The sequence below is a fragment of the Hipposideros armiger genome, unplaced genomic scaffold, assembly GCF_001890085.2.
Source record: "Hipposideros armiger isolate ML-2016 unplaced genomic scaffold, ASM189008v1 scaffold_545, whole genome shotgun sequence".
NCBI lineage: Eukaryota > Metazoa > Chordata > Mammalia > Chiroptera > Hipposideridae > Hipposideros > Hipposideros armiger.
Window position 1 is genome coordinate 1,071,270 of NW_017731895.1, and position 8,088 is coordinate 1,079,357.

Sequence of the window (8,088 nt, forward strand, 5' to 3'; positions counted from 1 at the left end):
AAAAGACAATGGAAAAATTAATGCAACAAAATGTTGGTTCTTTGAGAAGATAAATAAAATTGTTGAACACTTGGCTAGACTTACTATGGTAAAAAGAGAAAAGACACAAATAAACAAAGTAAAAAATGAAAGTGGAGAAGTTACCATGAGTGCCACAAAAATACAAAGTATCATCCAAGGTTACGATGAAGGACTATATGCTACCAAATTCAATAACCTGGAAGAAATGAACAAGTTCTTAGAAACATATAGTCTTCCTAAACTGAATCATAAAAAACTGGAAAATCTAAATAGACTGATCAACAGTAAGGAAATTGAATCAGTCATCCAAAACCTTCCCAAAAGTGAAATTCTAGGACCAGATGGCTTCACTAGTGACTTCTACCAAACATTCAAAGAGGATTTAATACCTGTCCTCCTTAAACTTTCAAAAAAATGAAGAAGAGGAAATACTTCCTAATTCATCTTATGACTCTACTATTACCCTGATACCAAAACCTGCTAATGAAAACATGAATAAAGAAAACAATAAACCAATATCTCTGATAAATACAGATGCAAAAATTGTAAAGAAAATTCTACCAAATCAAATAAAACAATACATTAAAAACATTATACATCACAATCAAGTGGGATTTATCCCAGGGGCACAAGGATGGTTCAATATACACAAATCAGTCATTGTGATATACCATATAAATAAAATAATGTACAAAAATCAGGAGAGCACAACCAAGATAGTGCAGTAAGTAAACGCTGTGCTTACCCTCTTTCACAACCACATCAAAATTACAATTAATCAGCAAAACAACCATTATTGAGAATTGCCTGAAATCTAGCTGAACTGAAGCCCTTCAACTAAGGATGCACAGAAGAAGCCACCTGCAGACTGGTAGGAGGGGCAAAGACATGGAACAGGCTGGTCCCACACCCTCGTGTGACCATTAAAGATCGGGAAGTATATTTCAGCTGCGGGGGTTCCCCCCCCCCATTCCCCAGAGGAGCAAGAGGTCTCAGGCCCACCCCAGCCCAGGGTTCCAGTTCCAGGGAGATAAGTCCCCATAATTTCTGGTTGTGAAAACCAGCGGAGATTGTGACCGAGTGAAACTGAGGCCGGTTGCACTCCCAGGCACTTCTCTTAAAGGAACTGCACATGAACTTAACCACCAACAGAATCACTGGTAATGAGCTCAGCCCTGGGGAGGCAGCTGGAGATGAGGCAGGGACATATGGTGGGGAACTTAGTTGTCTGGCTTGAAATGAGAGCCCGAGAGGTGGCTTTTTCCTGGATGGGGGAGATGGTGGAGGCCATTGTTTCTTTGCTGAGCCCTCCCACTTCCCTGTGTGCAGACACAGGTGCCCACCATATCTAAGTCTCTGCCTATCATTCACCAAGCCTTGTCAATTAGAGACACTGCCCCTCACCCCCAACTTTCAGGCACATCCAGGCCACTTCCATTGACATTTTCATGCAGACCGCCTGCCTTGGCTGAAGCTGTACACTATTCTAGGGTCTCTCAAAGTTTTGCAGAACTCAGACAAGCAGCATCTGGCTTGAGCATATCCTGTACCTCTGGCTGAGCAGTCCTAAGCATGATACTAGTGGCGGCAGGCCTTGGTTTGTGGCTTGGCCTTTCAAGGTGCTTCCAAGCACAACACTAGTGGCAGCCATCTGCAGATTTGTTTGTGGCTCCTGCTAGGTGGCCCTCGGTGGGGCACGGGCTGTGTCTAAACTTGACCTACAGCAGATCCCCTCCAATGTGGCCCTGGGGCTGGTGCCCCCAGTGGGAAGCTTCAAAACCTGCTGAAGTATTACCCAGCCACCTCCAAGTACAACACATGCAAGGAAGAGATTGGGCAGGCACCAGAGTCTTGCTGAGGCAAATCCTACTCTGTATGATCAACCCCTGCACAACAACTCTTCCTCTGTAGTCAAGGCCATTCCTTACAACCAGTGAGCCCAAGAGTCAGTCCCTCCCATTGAGGTACAATTATCAACCAAGGCTCAACTAGAAGAAGAGGGCACACACAACCCACACAAGAGACACACCTACATGGCTCAGATGACAAGAAAGACTGTGCCGCTGAACCCCACAGCACACCCACCACATAAGGCCACTCTCCTAAGACTGGAAGACATAGCAGCCCTACCTGTTACATAGCAATGAACACAAGGAGGCAGCCAAAATGGGGTGACAAAGAAACATGTCCCAAATAAAAGAACAGAACAAAACTCCATAAAAAGAACTAAGCAAAATGGAGATAAGCAATCTATCAGATGCAGAGTTCCAAACACTGCTAATAAGAATGCTCAGTAATCTCAGGGAGAACTTCAACAGAGAGACAGGAAGCATACAAATGGAGATGGGAACCATGAAAAAGAGAATTGAAAACCCAGAAATAAACCCACACACAGGTGCCAAAAAAATGTGTACACATTTTAAGAAAGGGAAAAACTATTAAATTTGTAATACTCAATATATACCAATAACAAAAGATGAATACAAGTCACGTTTGACTTCTGCAATTACAAGAGATGCTCAAGGTAGTTACCATCAGTGTCCAGACACATCTGATTATGGCAAACTACTGCTTGAGTTGACCAAAGTGTCCACTTGTATACTTTTTTTTGACACTCCTGGTATATATGGAAAGATAATTTTCAACAAATGAGCCAAAAACATACAATGAAGAAAAGAAAGCCTCTTCAATAAGTGGTGCTTTGGAAAATTGGAAAGCCACCTGCAAAAGAATGAAACTAGACTGCTATCTGTCAGCATATACCAAAATTACCTCAAAATTGGTAAAAGACCTAAACATAAGACCTGAAACAATAAACTGCATAGAAGAAAGCATAGGTACTAAAATTATGGACCTTGGGTTCAGAAAGGATTTTGAAGATTTTGACCTCAAAGGCAAGGGAAGTAAAAGCTAAAATAAATGAGTGGGACTATATCAAACTAAAAAGCTTCTGCACAGCAAAATAAACCATCAACAAAACAAAGAGGCAACAAATCTAATGGGATAAAATATTTTCAAACAATGCCTCCAATAAAGGGCTAATATCCAAAAAATATAAGGAACTTGTACAACTCAACAACAAAAAAACAAACTGTACAAGTCACTTCACCTTCTTGGGCCTCAGTTTTACTTTTTTGAAAAACAAGTATAATAATGGCAAATACTTTCTGGAATTGTTGTAAAGATTAAATGTGTTAATACATGTAAATGTGATGTAAAAAGTTCCTGACACATCGTAAATCTTCAATAAATATTATTATTGTCCAAAAAAATGGACAGAAGACAGGAAGAGACACTTCTCCCAAGAAGACATACAGGCAGCCAACAGATATATGAAAAAAAAATGCTCAACTTAACTAACTATTAGGGAATACAAATCAAAATCACAATGAGATATCACCTCACAGGTGCTAAAATGGCTATCATCAACAAAACAAATAATAGCAAGTGTTGGAGAGGCTGTGGTGAAAACGGACCCTCATACACTGTTGGAGGAGATGTGAAGTGGTACAGCTGCTATAGAAAACAGTATAGAGGTTCCTCAAAAAATTAAGAAGTACCATATGACCCAGCAATCCCTCTTCTCGGTATCCACCCCCAAAATCTGAAAACATTTATCTGTAAAGTTATATATATCTCTATGTTCAAATATATGATGATGGAAGGAGAACTGACTCTGGGTTGTGAACACACAATGCAAAATGTATTTGATGTATTATAGAAATGTACAGTTGAAACCTATATAGTTTTATGAACCACTGTTACCCCAATAAATATAATATTGTTTTTAGAGAAGGAAACAAATGAAATGTTTGGCTACCACATTGAATCTTTTCAGGCATTTTTACCTCCTTGCAATTGATTTAGAAAGTTTGCTGAGGAAATATTTTTATTTCTGCTATAGAGGGTGTCTTATAAGTAGGAAGACTTGGAGTGTAAAGACTGTCCCCAGGAGGCTTAGGTGGCCTGACCCAGGATTAGAATGCATTGTTATATAAAGAATTAAAAAAGGCAGACGTTGGAGAATATATCTCTGAGCTTTTATAACCCGCAGCACATCTCTTGGTAGACCACATGATTTAATGGGCTATTGATGAAATAGAAGAATACAAAAATACAATAAAAAATCTAAATGTTAAACAGGTTTTTATTTAAATACTACATAACAGATAGATGTTGGTGAAGATATCATTAGCTTCCAAGACCCACATGGGTTCACCTTGGCTGACCACATAACTTAGGGGCTATTGTTCAAAGAAAAGGAAAAAAAAAGGAAATTCCTAAGATTTATATAACAAAAAAAAAGTTTAAATATATCAAGAGTAAGTATCTCTTTGACAGATAATAAGTAACTCAGGAGGGCCACCACTGTTATGTGTGGTTCTAGGACACATAACAGAAGATTTACAGTTCATTCAAGTGGTTTCAGGAAGCTAGTGGTAGGTTTGGGGGAGGTGGCAAATAAAGGGGTAAGGAAAAATGCTCATTTTTTTGTTTTAATAGAGAGATGAAATGTTAGCAGCCTTCTGCAAAGGCAAGCTTCATTAAGAGGGTCTGGAGGTTTGACTCATGGTTTGGGGAAGCAGTATTCTCAGATTAAAACATTTATATTACAAAATTTGAAGGCAACTGAAAAATGGATGCTTCATATTGTCTCTAGTTAACTGCAAAGTTACATTCTTTTTTTTTTACAATATAGCAATTCCTTTCTTTTACTATTAAATAAAGAAAAATTTTTTAAAAAGATAAGAGCATTGCCATAGGGTACCACCCTAGTCATTTATATCCCTAAAACAGGGTCACCACTGCTTCACCCAGAGGGCCAACATACGTTTCTGTTTGAGGGTATCTTTAAAGATGAAAGTTAGAAAAAAATCAAACAAAAATAAAACAAGTAATGAGGTGATGGCTGGGGGTTATGACACTCAATCCTACCAGTCATTTAGACCTGCACTTTAATAAATTTTTGTTTCTTGAAGATAAGTTTTGATTTTTTTAATGTTTTGGAAAAAACTTGAAATAAAAGCCTGGTATTGAAAAATGACAGAGTAAGACAGCATTGAGTCAGAGGAAGATTAACTTCGTCAGACCAAAAAAACCAAAATGTACTGCTATTTTAGGATTACAGAAAATGGTGATATTAGTGTGGACATTTCTAAAGAGGCAATAAGGAAAAAAGTAAATTTACAATGAAAATAGCAATGAACCCCATTCCCTTCTACATACACATCTGCCACACAGGAAAAAACACCCCAAAGGGCTCTCATATACAGCCCTGTCAGTCTTGTATTCCTACATGCATATGAAAGAGTTACAAATTCTTGAGTGTGTGTGTGTGAGTGTGTGTGTGTGTGTGTGTGTGTGTGTTTCTTTTGGGACAAGGCTTGGTGTAGGATCCAAGCAGAGAGCAAGAGTAGCAAGAAAAAAAGGGAGAATAAGGGAAAGCTGTTGGTTAGAGACTCACTCTGAGGACAGCGAATCATGGTTAGTTAATTATAGAACTTTGAGACATTGAACAGGGAGTCTCCAAGCTGCTCTGATGGACCACCAGATTTTTACCTTGCCTGACTCCGAGATTTAGAGCATCTTGTCTAAATAGGAGAAAACAAACACAAATTTCCAAAAGTAAAGACAACCAAACTGTATCCCTTTAATGGATAACGCTTGAGAAACACCACACTTTCCTTTTGTGTCAGGATATTTAATAAAATACTTTTTTGGTTTAAGTGGCTCAAGGAAAAAGTCCTTGTGGGTTCATCAGAGAAACTGATTTCTGTGGTGCGGTACAATGCAAGCAAGATGGTGAGTCAAAAAAGTGGCTTCTGGTGAATCATCAAAATGAAAACAAAGGCCTTTTGGAAAGGCTAGCTCTCTGCTTAGGGTATCGATAGGCTGGAACCAAGATCAGAGGAACAGTGGGCTCTGATTATAAAAGGGGCAGAATATATGTACCCATGTTTTCTATCACTAACTACAAGGTATTTCCTTCTATTAAAAGATAAAAATCATTTCCTCTAATCAAGAAACAAAAATAGGGCCGGCCGAGTTGCACAATGGTTAAGAACTGGCTTGGGATGCCAGAGGGCCCCAGTTCGGATCCCACATATGAGGGCCAGTGACACTGCCCTCTACAGCTAAGATGCTGAGCAACAGCTCAACCTGGAGCTGGGCTGCCATGAGTTGCCAGCAATGGCATAGGCTGCAGTCCCCTGCTGCAGTGGGTTGCCATGGGCTACCGTGTGTAGCCAGCAGCCAGCGTGAGGGGCCGGCAGTTACAGTGAGTGGCGGTTCAGAAGCCGGCAACTGATCTGCATCGCCCGGGAAGAGCGCAATGATGGTGCCAACTTGGGCCAGTGAAGCAACGTCCTCCACAACTAGACTGAAGAACAAAATGAAAGCAACTTGTCTGTTCCCCTTCCCCGAATTCCCCAGCACTGTTCCCGTCCCCCCAATTCCCCAATAAAAATCTTTTAAAAAAAGAAGAAACAAAAATAAAACAGAAATGCAAGTCAAGAAAAATAGGAGACTACCATACCCAGAACTATCAGTCACTGATTCTTTCATCTGAATATTTTAATTTATGGAGGCTAAATTGTTCTTTAGAAGGGGAAATGCACAGAGTAATGTCCTGGCAAAAGGCAAGCCAAAAATGGAGAAGGCTGCTCACAGTAAAGTTGGCTTGTTCACACTGAGCAACCACAGCACCTAAAGGGCACCCCCCTCCCCTTAAACTGCAAAGGGAAAAGAAACCAAACAGAAAAAAATATAAAATAAACAGAAAGCATAAAAAGAGAAAGCATCTAAAAATATGCTTTAAGAAAAATCTACAACGCCTCTAGAAAATAGGAGATGTCATTTCGAAGGATGAGAACACAGGAAATCCACCACACTTCAGTTTTGTGTGGTGCCAGAGCATGCATTTATGACTCGAGTGCTTTAGGAGGCCTTGGAATAGGGTGTCAGTCAACATCACTATGTTCCCCACACCAAGTGGATGGGGAATACATGGTATCTCCTAGCATAACATGTGACTGGTCTCCTTATTGCCTCTTTTTTTAAAAAAGTTTTTATTGGGGAATTGCAGGGAAAGAACAGCATTGGGGAATCGGGGAAGGGGAGCAGACAAGTTGCTGTCCTTTTGTTCTTCAGTCTAGTTGCGGAGGACATCACTTTACTGGCCCATGTTGGTGTTTTGATAATTGTGCTCTTCCTAGCTGAGACAGATTGGTCACCAGCCATTGGATGGCTACTCAGAGCAGCTCACAGCAGCTCATGCTGGCTGCCGGCCGCTCATGCTGGCTGCCAGCCACTCATGGTAGCTTACAGCAGCCCATTGCAGCTCCACTGCAGCCTACACCTTCGCCATTGACTCATGGCAGCCCAGCTCCAGGTCAAGCTGTTGTTCACCATTGTAGCTGTAGAGGGCGCAGCATTACTGGCCCTCATGTGGGATCTGAACCAGGGCCTGCTGCTCAGAGCTGACGCCCCAAGCCAACTCTTAACCAATGCGCCACTCGGCCGGCCCTTCTTGTTGCCTCTTGAGCTCCATTCCCTTTAGTATTGTTTCCTCCTACACCTTCCCACTATCATTCCTTTTCACAGTTCCACATTAGACTCTGCCAGATCAGTTAGTTCTGATTTGTGTGAGTAAACGCAAGAATATTTCTATGTACCTGCTGCCCATGTCCCTCAATCGGGGGGAAAGGTAGACATGGCAGGGGGGAGCTTCCTCCAATAAGTCCATGGGATATCTCCACTGGTTTTCTCATTTTATGTTTTCTCAATATGAAAAAGTCATGAGCCTCACTGTCTTTTCCTACCGCTTATACCAAATCAGTTCTCCTGACTGACCACATTCATGTCACATTCTGCCAGAAACTTGGAATCTTGCCACATACCCACCAAAGAGGTAGGGATTTCCTTACCAGTCAGTGTTGCCCTAGCAGCCTCCAGGCCTCCCTCTCAGGTTTCTCTCAGCCTATGCTCAAGGTGAGGGATCTAATTTTCTAGCTTCTGATGAAGTCTAGAGGCTTCCTTTGAGATCCTGAGGTGGTGGAAAAGTAAGGA